General features: G+C 39.5%; 1 non-coding gene across 1 annotated transcript; it reads left to right on the top strand.

Moving 5' to 3' along the window:
• Positions 1 to 4: 4 nt before the first annotated feature.
• Positions 5 to 86, top strand: TRNAS-AGA (transfer RNA serine (anticodon AGA)). The gene has a single exon. It is a non-coding gene; the product is annotated as a tRNA-Ser (tRNA).
• The last annotated feature ends 14,083 nt before the right edge of the window (positions 87 to 14,169 follow it).

Here is a 14,169-nt window from a genome sequence, read left to right as displayed (position 1 = left end):
CACAGCAGTGATGGCTGAGTGGTTAAGGCGTCTGACTAGAAATCAGGCGGGGTCTTCCCGCGTAGGTTCGAATCCTACACACTGCGAGATTGGTAATTTCTAGAGAGTGATGCAGTAGAGGCAGGATCCATACATAGCTTCAAGAAAAAGTATGATAAAGATCTTGGAGCAGGGAGAGAGTGGACCTAACAACCAGCGAAAAGGCGGGGCCAGGAGCTACGGCTCGACCCCTACAACCACGAATAGGTGAGTGTATACACACACACAAAAAAAAAAAGGCTGTCTATCGATAAGTGCCTTTGGCAACTGGCAATTTACTATTAAACTCATGGATTATGCAGCACAAGAAATTTATATTCTTCAAAACGGGAAATTTTCTTCTCTGTTACTTCCTATAGTAATGAGGAAGCTTCAGGCACTGGACAAGCTTTTGGTACAACAACGCTTCACTCTCTGTAGAGCTTTATTAAATTAATGACCTGATAATGCTGGGAACGACCATGGGTAGCCAGGTACTAGGAGCAACCATGGGTGGCCAGTAGCTGGGAACGACCATGGGTAGCCAGGTGCTAGGAGCAACCATGGGTGGCCTGGGGCTGGGAGCAACCATGGGTGGCTTGGGGCTGAGAGCCACCATAGATAGCCAGGAACTGGAAGGATGCTGTTAATTGCAAATTTATAATTAATTCATTGATTAATATTACTGCAATGTCTAATGATTATATTCTTGTTTAATCGTTAATTAGGTATTATTATTATTATTATTATTATTATTATTATTATTATTATTATTATTATTATTATTATTATTATTTTAATATTAGTAGTTGCGGTAATAACAGAACATGATGTATTATTATTATTATTATTATTATTATTATTATTATTATTATTATTATTATTATTATTAACACCTATGGGTCTACAAATCACCAGAAAAATAGATTTGTTAGGTAAACATCCTATCGACTGTGTGAGCGGCATTAAGGCCTTTACACTAACTTACGTATTCTTCAATACATTCAACATGCATTAAAAAATTAACACTATGAAAGCAACACAGAGGTAAGTATCTCTCTCTGTCTTTTACATAAAATTTATCCCTCATTGTCAATGCCTTGGAATATACGTACCTCTTGAATTACATGCACTGAGAAATATGAAGCTTTTAACGTGTGAATATATAATTATAATATATATATGTATATATATATGTATATATGTATATGTATATATATATGTATATGTATATATATATGTATATGTATATATATATGTATATGTATATATATATGTATATGTATATATATATGTATATGGGACGAAATTCGTAAGGCATCTACATACGAAAATGTTGTGCTAATGGGAGATTTCAACTATAGACTGGAGCAATTTGACAGGAAATTTAGAGTCAGGTGACTTTCTTGATACGATCCAGGATTGTTTTTTAAAACAGTTTGTGACAGAGCCAACTAGGGGAAATAACCTCCTTGACTTGGTTCTTGCCAGTAGGGAAACACTAATTAATAATCTTGAGGTTAATGATGAGCTTGGGGAAAGTGATCACAAATCACTCAGTTTTAATATATCATGGAATTCCCCTAATAATGGCAATCAAGTCTCCGTCCCTGACTTTCGCTTGGCTGATTTCATAGGACTGAAAAATTACTTAGGTGGGCTGAACTGGAATGACCTGACTAAGGGTCAGGTAGGTGGTGATGGTTGCCGATATGATGCTTTCCAGGGCATAGTTCTAGCTGCTCAGTCAAATTATGTTCCAAATAGGGAAATCAGATCAAACAAAAATGATCCTAAATGGATGAACAATAGATTAAAATATCTGATTGGTCAAAAGAGAGGCATATATAGGCAAATCAAAAGAGGAGAGGGGCAATTGAGAAATCGATATATTCAGTTAAAGAGAGAAATAAAAAAGGGAATTAGAAAAGCAAAAAGAGATTATGAGGTTAAAGTTGCAAGAGAATCGAAGACTAACCCAAAAGGATTCTTTCAGGTATACAGAAGTAAGATCAGGGACAAGATAGGCCCACTCAAAAGTTCCTCGGGTCAGCTCACTGACAGTGATAAGGAAATGTGTAGAATTTTTAACACATACTTCCTCTCAGTTTTTACACAGGAGGATACCAGCGATATTCCAGTAATGATAAATTATGTAGAACAGGACGATAATAAACTGTGCACTATTAGGGTCACAAGTGACATGGTCCTTAGGCAAATAGATAAATTAAAACCTAACAAATCCCCAGGCCCTGATGAACTGTATGCAAGGGTTCTAAAGGAATGTAAAGAGGAGCTTAGCACACCTTTGGCTAATCTTTTCAACATATCACTACAAACTGGCATGGTGCCAGATAAGTGGAAAATGGCAAATGTGATACCTATTTTCAAAACAGGTGACAGGTCCTTAGCTTCGAACTATAGACCAATAAGCCTGACCTCCATAGTGGGAAAATTTATGGAATCAATAATTGCCGAGGCAGTTCGTAGCCACCTTGAAAAGCATAAATTAATCAACGAATCTCAGCATGGTTTTACAAAGGGGCGTTCCTGCCTTACGAATTTATTAACTTTTTTCACTAAGGTATTTGTGGAGGTAGATCATGGTAATGAATATGATATTGTGTATATGGACTTCAGTAAGGCTTTTGACAGGGTCCCACATCAGAGACTGTTGAGGAAAATTAAAGCACATGGAATAGGAGGAGAAATTTTTTCCTGGATAGAGGCATGGTTGACAAATAGGCAGCAGAGAGTTTGCATAAATGGGGAGAAATCAGAGTGGGGAAGTGTCACGAGCGGTGTTCCACAGGGGTCAGTGTTGGGCCCCCTGCTGTTCACAATCTACATAAACGACATAGATGAGGGCATAAAGAGCGACATCGGCAAGTTTGCCGATGACACCAAAATAGGCCGTCGAATTCATTCTGACGAGGACATTCGAGCACTCCAGGAAGATTTGAATAGACTGATGCAGTGGTCGGAGAAGTGGCAGATGCAGTTTAATATAGACAAATGCAAAGTTCTAAATGTTGGACAGGACAATAACCATGCCACATATAAACTAAATAATGTAGATCTTAATATTACGGATTGCGAAAAAGATTTAGGAGTTCTGGTTAGCAGTAATCTGAAACCAAGACAACAGTGCATAAGTGTTCGCAATAAAGCTAATAGAATCCTTGGCTTCATATCAAGAAGCATAAATAATAGGAGTCCTCAGGTTGTTCTTCAACTCTATACATCCTTGGTTAGGCCTCATTTAGATTATGCTGCACAGTTTTGGTCACCGTATTACAGAATGGATATAAATTCTCTGGAAAATGTACAAAGGAGGATGAGAAAGTTGATCCCATGTATCAGAAACCTTCCCTATGAGGATAGACTAAGGGCCCTGAAACTGCACTCTCTAGAAAGACGTAGAATTAGGGGGGATATGATTGAGGTGTATAAATGGAAGACAGGAATAAATAAAGGGGATGTAAATAGTGTGCTGAAAATATCTAGCCTAGACAGGACTCGCAGCAATGGTTTTAAGTTGGAAAAATTCAGATTCAGGAAGGATATAGGAAAGTACTGGTTTGGTAATAGAGTTGTGGATGAGTGGAACAAACTCCCAAGTACCTTTATAGAGGCTAGAACGTTGTGTAGCTTTAAAAATAGGTTGGATAAATACATGAGTGGATGTGGGTGGGTGTGAGTTAGACCTGATAGCTTGTGCTACCAGGTCGGTTGCCGTGTTCCTCCCTTAAGTCAATGTGACCTGACCTGACTAGGTTGGGTGCATTGGCTTAAGCCGGTAGGAGACTTGGACCTGCCTCGCATGGGCCAGTAGGCCTTCTGCAGTGTTCCTTCGTTCTTATGTTCTTATGTTCTTATATATATATATATATATATATATATATATATATATATATATATATATATATATATATATATATGAACCACCTCTAGAGCTGGAATGGGGACCCTCATCCTCAGAGAAGACAACGAACGTACCTCAGGGAAAACTCAAGGTTCTCCCTGGAGCTGCTTGAATATTTTCTTCTCCTACCACCCCCTATATTTTATATTCTATGTGAACATGTATATATATATATATATATATATATATATATATATATATATATATATATATATATATATATATATATATATATATATATATATATAAATATATATATATATATATATATATATATATATATATATCCTTATATATATATATATATATATATATATCCTTTAAGAGATTCAAACCTCTTCGTGTATACAATGACTTCAAAACACTCGCCTCCTCCCGGTTATATACCCTCAGGAACACACCTATTGATGTATATACCAGCAGATGCTCACACCTCTCTTTGTATATTCTTTAGTACCATTTAGGTGTTTCCATAGCCAAATGACTGCAATAATTACCAAATGCTTGCAATTAAACTTAATGTGGATCATAAAGCACAGGAAAAAATCCATTATTTGTTTTAAGACTAACAATTCATGTAAACATTGCACTCTAATGTATTTTATATTCATGAGTAATAAATTACCTTTGAAAATCGGATTTATATTTGTAATGCACTTAAATGTGCTGCCATGTCTGAGGGCTATGATATTAAATGTTTTCCAGGTTATGCCGGTTCGAATTGTTAAATAATTTTGGAGGGACCAGAGCGCCTTTCAGTATATATGTTGAGAGTTTATTAAAGGATGGATTTAAAAATATCTAACAACGGGAGTTTACATGTGGCATGTAATCTTAATAGCCCTGGTGTAGTCGATATGTTTGCGACCTTTCAGGCATAACAACAAGAATATGATAAAGACTGAATTACCGACAATATGTTAGGTAAAACGACACGTGCAACTAATGAGGCATTTTATTTTGGCAACGTTTCGCTTTCCAGGAGCTTTGTCAGGCCTTTGTAACGGCTTGACAAAGCTCCTGTTGCTACAATAAAATGATTCATTAGTGACACAGGGGTTCTTTTACCTAATAAAAAATGTGGCCTGTATGCATCCGTATCCTTCTCTAGTATGAATACTGAATATCAGATATTCTTCCGTATTTACTGGTAATTCAACAATCACACTCATTTCAGGGTATTATTATATTTCTCGACCTTAAGTCATGTAAGGAGACACCAGAGAAAAGGAAAAAATGAGAAAAGAGAATGATAGGAGAAAATGAGGAAGGGGAAAAGGATAAAGGAAAATGTAAGGATTGCTGGAAACAGCAAGAGGAGCTGCTGGTAGTGTGACTACCACGTTGCTAAGCGCCCTACTGACAGGCTGTCTCGTCTCATCTGGTTCTCTCCTCACTGCACAAATAAACCCAACATAGACAAGTAAGTTAGTTTCACCTCTCAAAACCTGATCAACCGTCGTTCTATGCATGCAGAATTCACTCATACTGTTTAAAAACCCAAAGCATAAATATATTTAACATTTCAAATAATTAGTTATATATATATATATATATATATATATATATATATATATATATATATATATATATATATATATATATATATATATATATATATATATAGGTAGTGATGAAGGCGGCTCAGTGGCTCATGCGGCAGAGTGGCTTCCTTTTCCTGAGCGGTCTCTGCGGCAGAGTGGCTTTCTCCTGAAAAGGGCTGCGGCTGAGTGGCTCCCTTTCACACCTATATGCTAATGACCTTTTTCACACCTATATGCTAATGACCTTAACCCCGTCCAAAACCCCCACCCATGACCCCACCCACGACCCCCACCCATGACCCCACCCACGACCCCACCCACGTCCCCCACCCACGCCCCCCACCCACGACCCCACCCACGACCCCCACCCACGCCCCCACCCACGACCCCACCCCCGACCCCCACCCACGACCCCACCCATGACTCCACCCACGACCCCCACCCATGACCCCACGCCCGCGCCCCCCGGCCCCACGACCCCCCCTATGACCCCACGCCCGCGCCCCCACGGCCCCACGACCCCCCACCCGCGCCCCTGCGCCCCCACGACCCCCCCCCCCGCGCCCCCGCGCCCCCCCACCCGCGCTTCCGCGCCCCCCCACCCGCCAGTCGCGCCCGCCCGCGCCTTCTGCTGCGCCTTCTGCAGCGTCGTCCGGATCGCCCCCGCGCACCGAATTTTTTTCCGATTTTTTTCGAATTTTTTTTTTTAATTTCATTTTTTTTGTGGTCTCCTCGGATCAAATTTTTGAGGTTCCACCCACGTTCACCCCCACCCCAATTTTTTTTTTCTCGATAATACAAAGACTCCATCTCCTCGGATCAAATTTTTGAGGTTCCCCCCTCCCACTTTCACCCCCATCCCACCCCCGCTCCCTGAATTTTTTTCCGATTTTTTTTAATTTTCTTATGATCTCCATCTCCTCGGATCAAATTTTTGAGGTTCCCCCTCCCACTTTCACCCTCCCATCTCCTTGGGTCAAGTTTTTCTCGATAATACAAAGACTCCATCTCCTTGGATCAAGGTTTTCTCGATAATACAAAGACTCCATCTCCTCGGATCAAGTTTTTTGGATTCCCCCCCTCTGGGTATAAGCCTTCAAAATGGACTCCCACTTGCATCCCAATTTTTTTTCTCTCGATAATACAAAGACTCCAATTCCTCGGATCAAATTTTTCTCGAAATCAAAGTCTCCATCTCCTTGGATCAAGTTTTTCTCGATAATACAAAGACTCCATCTCCTTGGATCAAAGTTTCTTCTCGATATCAACAATGCCAAGACTCCATCTCCTTGGATCAAGTTTTTGGGTACCCCTCCTTCCACCCCCAAAATTTCTCCTTCATCTCCTCGGATCAAGTTTTTCTCGACATCAACAATACCAAGACTCCATCTCCTCGGATCAAGTTTTTAAGGTTTCCTCCTCCCACTTTCACCCCCATCCCAAGTATTTCTCCTCCATCTCCTTGGATCAAGTTTTTTCTCGATAATACAAAGACTCCAATTCCTCGGATCAAATTTTTCTCGAAATCAAAGTCTCCATCTCCTTGAACCAAGCTTTTCTCGATAATACAAAGACTCCATCTCCTTGGATCAAAGTTTTTCTCGATAATACAAAGACTCCATCTCCTCGGATCAAGTTTTTGGATTCCCCCCTCTCAGGGTAAGCATTCAAATGAACTCCTCCTATGGGGGCATGGTACTTTCTCTTACTACAGGTCTAAACAAGTGTGACGTCACCCCACCTGTGTTTACTCGGCGGTCAGTGACGTCACGTGATGACCTCACACATACAGGCTGAATCTTGTCGACTTCCCCCTATGTCAGTGACGTCACATGATGACCCCACACACACAGGCTGAATCTTCTCGACTTCCCCATCTCAGTATTACACATTTCATATACAACATAGGGAAAACATTTTCGCTCTTAACCCAGGATAACCCAAATAATTTCACATTTTTTCGTTAATACCCACATCAATCCACAATTTCTTTACAATATACAACACAAGTCTAGACATTTTTCTCGTTTTAACTATTTCATCTCAGGTCACTCCCCACGAAGTAACCTTCTCTCTCTCTCCTCCTCCCCACCCTCCCGAACCCTCACACTCCAACCAACACCTCACAATTTTCACTCATTACCCCCAATTTTTCTCGTTTTAACTATTTCATCAGAAAGTCACCACAACACTTATAACCACTTTTTCGATAAATTCACTAGTCACAATTTTACATATTACGAAGTTAATACGCACACACACCTCACTTTACTTTGAACACCTTCAAAACACTCTCATAAATCATTTGAATACTCACAAAAATACCTTTGAACATTTCCAAACAACACTGAAACACTTCCAAAATATCATTTTGAATACTCCCAAATAAGATTTGACAGCTCTAATTTATCTGCACTTACACATTTCATTAAATTACAACTCATCCCCCCAAACTCCTCCCTCAGTCTCCAGACTTCACAACATTATCACAAAAACTAACTCAAACACCTTACTTTGAACATCACCAAAAAACACCATCATTTACCTTTAAATACTCCAAAAACATCACTCGAGCACCCCCAAATCACCTCTGAATACTCACAGAACACCTTCATACGTACTCTTGCACATCATTTGAACACCTTCAAAAACACCTTTGAATAACCTCAAAACACCATTTGAGTACTCCCAAATACACCACTGAATACTACTAAAACACCACTGAATACACTCAAAACACCATCAAAATCACCATAAACTAAGATCAACACCCACAACCCACATTTTTTTTCTCGTTTTAACTAATTTCATCAGAAAGTCACAACAACCCACAACTTATAACCACTTTTTCGGTACCTCTAGTTCGACAACAACACCCACAACCCACAACACCCACAACCCACAACACCCACATCCCACAATTTTTTCTCGTTTTATCTAATTTCATCAGAAAGTCACAACAACCCACTTATAACCACTTTTTCGGTATGTCTAGTTCGACAACAACACCCACATCCCACAACCCCCACAACCCACATCACCCACACCCTACAATTTTTTCTCGTTTTATCTAATTTCATCAGAAAGTCACAACAACCCACTTATAACCACTTCTTCAGCATCTCTAGTTCGACAACAACACCCAGGACACCCACACCCCACAACACCCACAACCCACATCACCCACAACCCACAACACCCACAACCCACAACACCCACAACCCACATCACCCACAACAACAACCCACTTATAACATCTTTTCGGTATCTCTAGTTCGACAACAACACCCACAACCCACAACACTCACATCCCACAACACCCACAACCCTCATCACCCACAACCCACAACACCCACAACCCACAATTTTTTCTCGTTTTAACTAATTTCATCAGAAAAAGTCACAACAACAACCCACAACTTATAACATCTTTTCGGTATCTCTAGTTCGACAACAACACCCACAACCCACAACACCCACATCCCACAACACCCACAACCCACATCACCCAGAACCCACAACACCCACAACCCACAATTTTTTCTCGTTTTAACTAATTCCATCAGAAAAAGTCACAACAACAACCCACTTATAACATCTTTTCGGTATCTCTAGTTCGACAACAACACCCACAACACCCACATCCCACAACACCCACAACCCACATCACCCACAGCCCACAACACCCACAACCCACAACACCCACAACCCACATTACGCACAACAACAACCCACTTACAACATCTTTTCGGTATCTCTAGTTCGACAACAACACCAACATCCCACAACACCCACAACCCTCATCACCCACAACCCACAACACCCACAACCCTCAATTTTTTCTCGTTTTAACTAATTTCATCAGAAAAAGTCACAACAGCAACCCACTTATAACATCTTTTTCGGCATCTCTAGTTCGACAACAACACCCACGACACCCACACCCCACAACACCCACAACCCACATCACCCACAACCCACAACACCCACAGCCCACAACACCCACAACCCACATCACCCACAACAACAACCCACTTATAACATCTTTTCGGTATCTCTAATTCGACAACAACACCCACAACCCACAACACTCACATCCCACAACACCCACAACCCTCATCACCCACAACCCACAACACCAACAAACCACAATTTTTTCTCGTTTTAACTAATTTCATCAGAAAAAGTCACAACAACAACCCACAACTTATAACATCTTTTCGGTATCTCTAGTTCGACAACAACACCCACAACCCACAACACCCACATCCCACAACACCCACAACCCACATCACCCACAACCCACAACACCCACAACCCACAATTTTTTCTCGTTTTAACTAATTTCATCAGAAAAAGTCACAACAACAACCCACTTATAACATCTTTTCGGTATCTCTAGTTCGACAACAACACCCACAACACCCACATCCCACAACACCCACAACCCACATCACCCACAGCCCACAACACCCACAACCCACAACACCCACAACCCACATTACGCACAACAACAACCCACTTACAACATCTTTTCGGTATCTCTAGTTCGACAACAACACCCACAACCCACAACACCAACATCCCACAACACCCACAACCCTCATCACCCACAACCCACAACACCCACAACCCTCAATTTTTCTCGTTTTAACTAATTTCATCAGAAAAAGTCACAACAACAACCCACTTATAACATCTTTTTCGGCATCTCTAGTTCGACAACAACACCCACGACACCCACACCCCACAACACCCACAACCCACATCACCCACAACCCACAACACCCACAGCCCACAACACCCACAACCCACATCACCCACAACAACAACCCACTTATAACATCTTTTCGGTATCTCTAGTTCGACAACACCCACAACCCACAACACTCACATCCCACAACACCCACAACCCTCATCACCCACAACCCACAACACCAACAACCCACAATTTTTTCTCGTTTTAACTAATTTCATCAGAAAAAGTCACAACAACCCACTTATAACAGCTTTTTTGGTATCTCTAGTTCGACAACAACACCCACATCCCCCAACACCCCACAACCCACATCACCCACAAAAACAACCCACTTATATCATCTTTTTTGGTATCTCTAGTTCTACTGCATTACCCACAACCCTCATCACTTACCAATTTATTCACAATTTATTGGATACAAATTTTTCCCCTTCTTTTTACTGAATCTTAAATGTAATACACATTCCTCTTTACATTACTAAATTTCTAATAAAATCCTCTCCATACCCATCTCCTTGTATCCACTTAAATTGATATTATACTCACGACAACTAATCTCACTACCCAACTACTGCGACATGTTTCAACATCCTCCATTCTTTTTCAATATATCATAACTTTTTAATTCTATAATTTCTTTTTAAAATATTCACACATAACCTTTATTTTCAGTAAAATCTCCCCATATTTCATTAAATTTCTAATACAAAACTCCTCATACCCCTCTCCATCTCACCCACATTTCTTTACATCCACTCACCCATCTCCCAACACATCTCTTCTGAACACACAAAAAAATCACATTTCACATCCACAAATGCATCTCATCACCCATCTCAAATCCACTAAAATCACTGTAACCAAGATATTCACGAACCTCTATGACCACCTATCGCACACACACGCACACACACACACACACACACACACACACACACACACACACACACACACACACACACACACACACACACACACCTCACTTTACTTTGAACGCCTTCAAAACACTCTCATACATCATTTGAGACCACCTTTTTCTCATTATCTCTTAAGAAATATTCTCTCATCCACAACCTTTATCATCTCACTACAGAAGAACCCCAAGATTACTTCAAACACTCTCATAAATCATTTGAATACTCACATAAACACCTTTGAACATTTCCAAACAACTCTGAAGCACTTCCAAAATATCATTTTGAATACTCACAAATAACATTTATCATCTCTAATTTATCTACACTTACACATTTCATTAACTGAAATTACAACTCATCCACCATACTACTCCCTCAGTCTCCAGACTTTACGACATTATCACAAAAACTAACTCAGACACTTATGACATGAGACATTTTACCAAAACTAACACAAACACATATCTGTTATATCTCCAATATCTAAGATCACCACAATCAAGACGTTTACCAAATTCTGTATCCCCACCACTAAGATCACTCATTTTTTTGTACACATTCTCTTAAAACATCATCATAACGAAGATCACTAAAACTATCTATACTTTTACTAAGATCACATAACATTCTGTCTTCTCTAACTCACCCACCAATTTACATTCTCATTCACACTTACACATTTCATTAACCGAAATTTTATCTCATCCACCAAACTCCTCCCTCATTCTCCAGACTTTACAACATTAGCACAAAAAAAAACTAACTCATACACTTATGACATGAGACATTACCATATCTAACACACTGACTAACTTTGAACCAACTCTGAACACCACTGATCATCTTCAAAAAAATACTCTGCACATCATTTGAACACCTTCAAAAAACACCATCAAACACCTCCGAATACTCCCAAAACACTACTGATTACTACCAAATCACCACTGAATACTACCAAATCACCGTCAAAATCACCAGAAACTAAGTTTAACATCACCATCTAACACCCTTTTTATAGAAATCCCCTAAAATCTCTATAACCAAGAACTCCCTCCCCATTGGCGCATAAAAAAAAGTATGAACACAAACCCAATACGCAAACACTTAGTACATGATCACCATCAACTGAAAACATATCTTGTACACACACTTAATCTAAGACAACCACCAACAACAATCACCCATGTTCACTTACCTCAAAAATCACTAATATCACAGAAAACCTCATAAACATTTCACACATAAAATCATATTTGACAATATCTAAGCGCACTCACCTCACTACCACCAACACACGATGTCACACCTCACAGGACCGACGAGCTCACCTCCAGTGACATCACACTCCCATCTGTGTTACTTGGTGGTTGGTAACATCACACCCAACCCACCTTGTTTCAACCTGTTGTACCCTACATTATCTAAGAACACTGTAACCAAGACGATTACCAGATTTTATGACCCCACCACTAATATCACAGAAAACACTCATTTTTATAATTATTCACACAAAAATCATGACCACCAAATCCATATCATGTTTACCATCATCTGTCAACACTCATCACCAAGATCACCAAAAATCTAAGATCATTCATCTCAAAACTAGTATGATCACTGAAAACACTTATTTTTTTAAACATTCGCACAAAAAATAAGACATACACAAAAATACCACGACACTTCCACCAACATCTATAACATAACATGAGCACTATAACATATCACCATCACAAAAAAAAAAATAATACACAGACACCCACAACTTCTACATTTCAATCACAAATTTAAGACATGAGACATATTCACCAAATCTATGTCATTAACCTCCAACTAAGACATACACATCTTAACTAAAACATACACCAAAACCTATAATTGACATATTGCGGTATGAATATTATTACCGCATTTATCATTTCTCACATATGTTGCATATCACATTCCTCATCCACATCATCCCTGAAACATCCTTTCTTATTCATTCCGTATATCTCTTAGAGTTTGTTTTAACCCCAACAACCCATCACGACGTAGGAGCCAGAGCAACCATCACCCCTCCAACACCACCTACTACACTCTGGCTCCTACGTCATGATGGGATGTTGGGGGTTAAAACAAAACTCTAGGAGATATACGGAATGAATAAGAAAGGATGTTTCAGGGATGATGTGGATGAGGAATGTGATATGCAACATAGGTGAGAAATGATAAATGCGGTAATAATATTCATACCGCAATATGTCAAGTATAGGTTTTGGTGTATGTTTTAGTTAAGATGTGTATGTCTTAGTTGGAGGTTGATGACAAAGATTTGGTGAATATGTCTCATGTCTTAAATTTGTGATTGAAATGTATAAGTTGTGGGTGTCTGTGTATTATTTTTTTTTGTGATGGTGATATGTTATAGTGCTCATGTTATGTTATAGATGTTGGTGGAAGTGTCGTGGTTTTTTTGTGTATGTCTTATTTTTTGTGCGAATGTTTAAAAAAATAAGTGTTTTCAGTGATCATAGTAGCTTTGAGATGCATGATCTTAGATTTTTGGTGATCTTGGTGATGAGTGTTGATAGATGATGGTAAACATGATATGGATTTGGTGGTCATGATTTTTGTGTGAATAATTATAAAAATGAGTGTTTTCTGTGATATTAGTGGTGGGGTCATAAAATCTGGTAATCGTCTTGGTTATAGTGTTCTTAGATAATGTAGCGTACAACAGGTTGAAACAAGGTGGGTTGGGTGTGACGTTACCAACCACCAATTAACACAGATGGGAGTGTGACGTCACTGGAGGTGAGTTCGTCGGTCCTGTGAGGTGTGACATCGTGTGTTGGTGGAAGTGAGGTGAGTGCGCTTAGATATTGTCAAATATGATTTTTTGTGTGAAATGTTTATAAAAATGAGTGTTTTCTGTGATTTTAGTGATTTTTGAGGTAAGTGAACATGGGTGATTGTTGTTGGTGGTTGTCTTAGATTAAGTGTGTGTACAAGATATGTTTTCAG

Source organism: Cherax quadricarinatus, unplaced genomic scaffold, assembly GCF_038502225.1.
Source record: "Cherax quadricarinatus isolate ZL_2023a unplaced genomic scaffold, ASM3850222v1 Contig2849, whole genome shotgun sequence".
NCBI classification, from domain to species: Eukaryota; Metazoa; Arthropoda; class Malacostraca; order Decapoda; family Parastacidae; genus Cherax; species Cherax quadricarinatus.
Note: the sequence above shows the minus strand (reverse complement) of the source record. Positions and strands in the feature narration are given on the sequence as shown.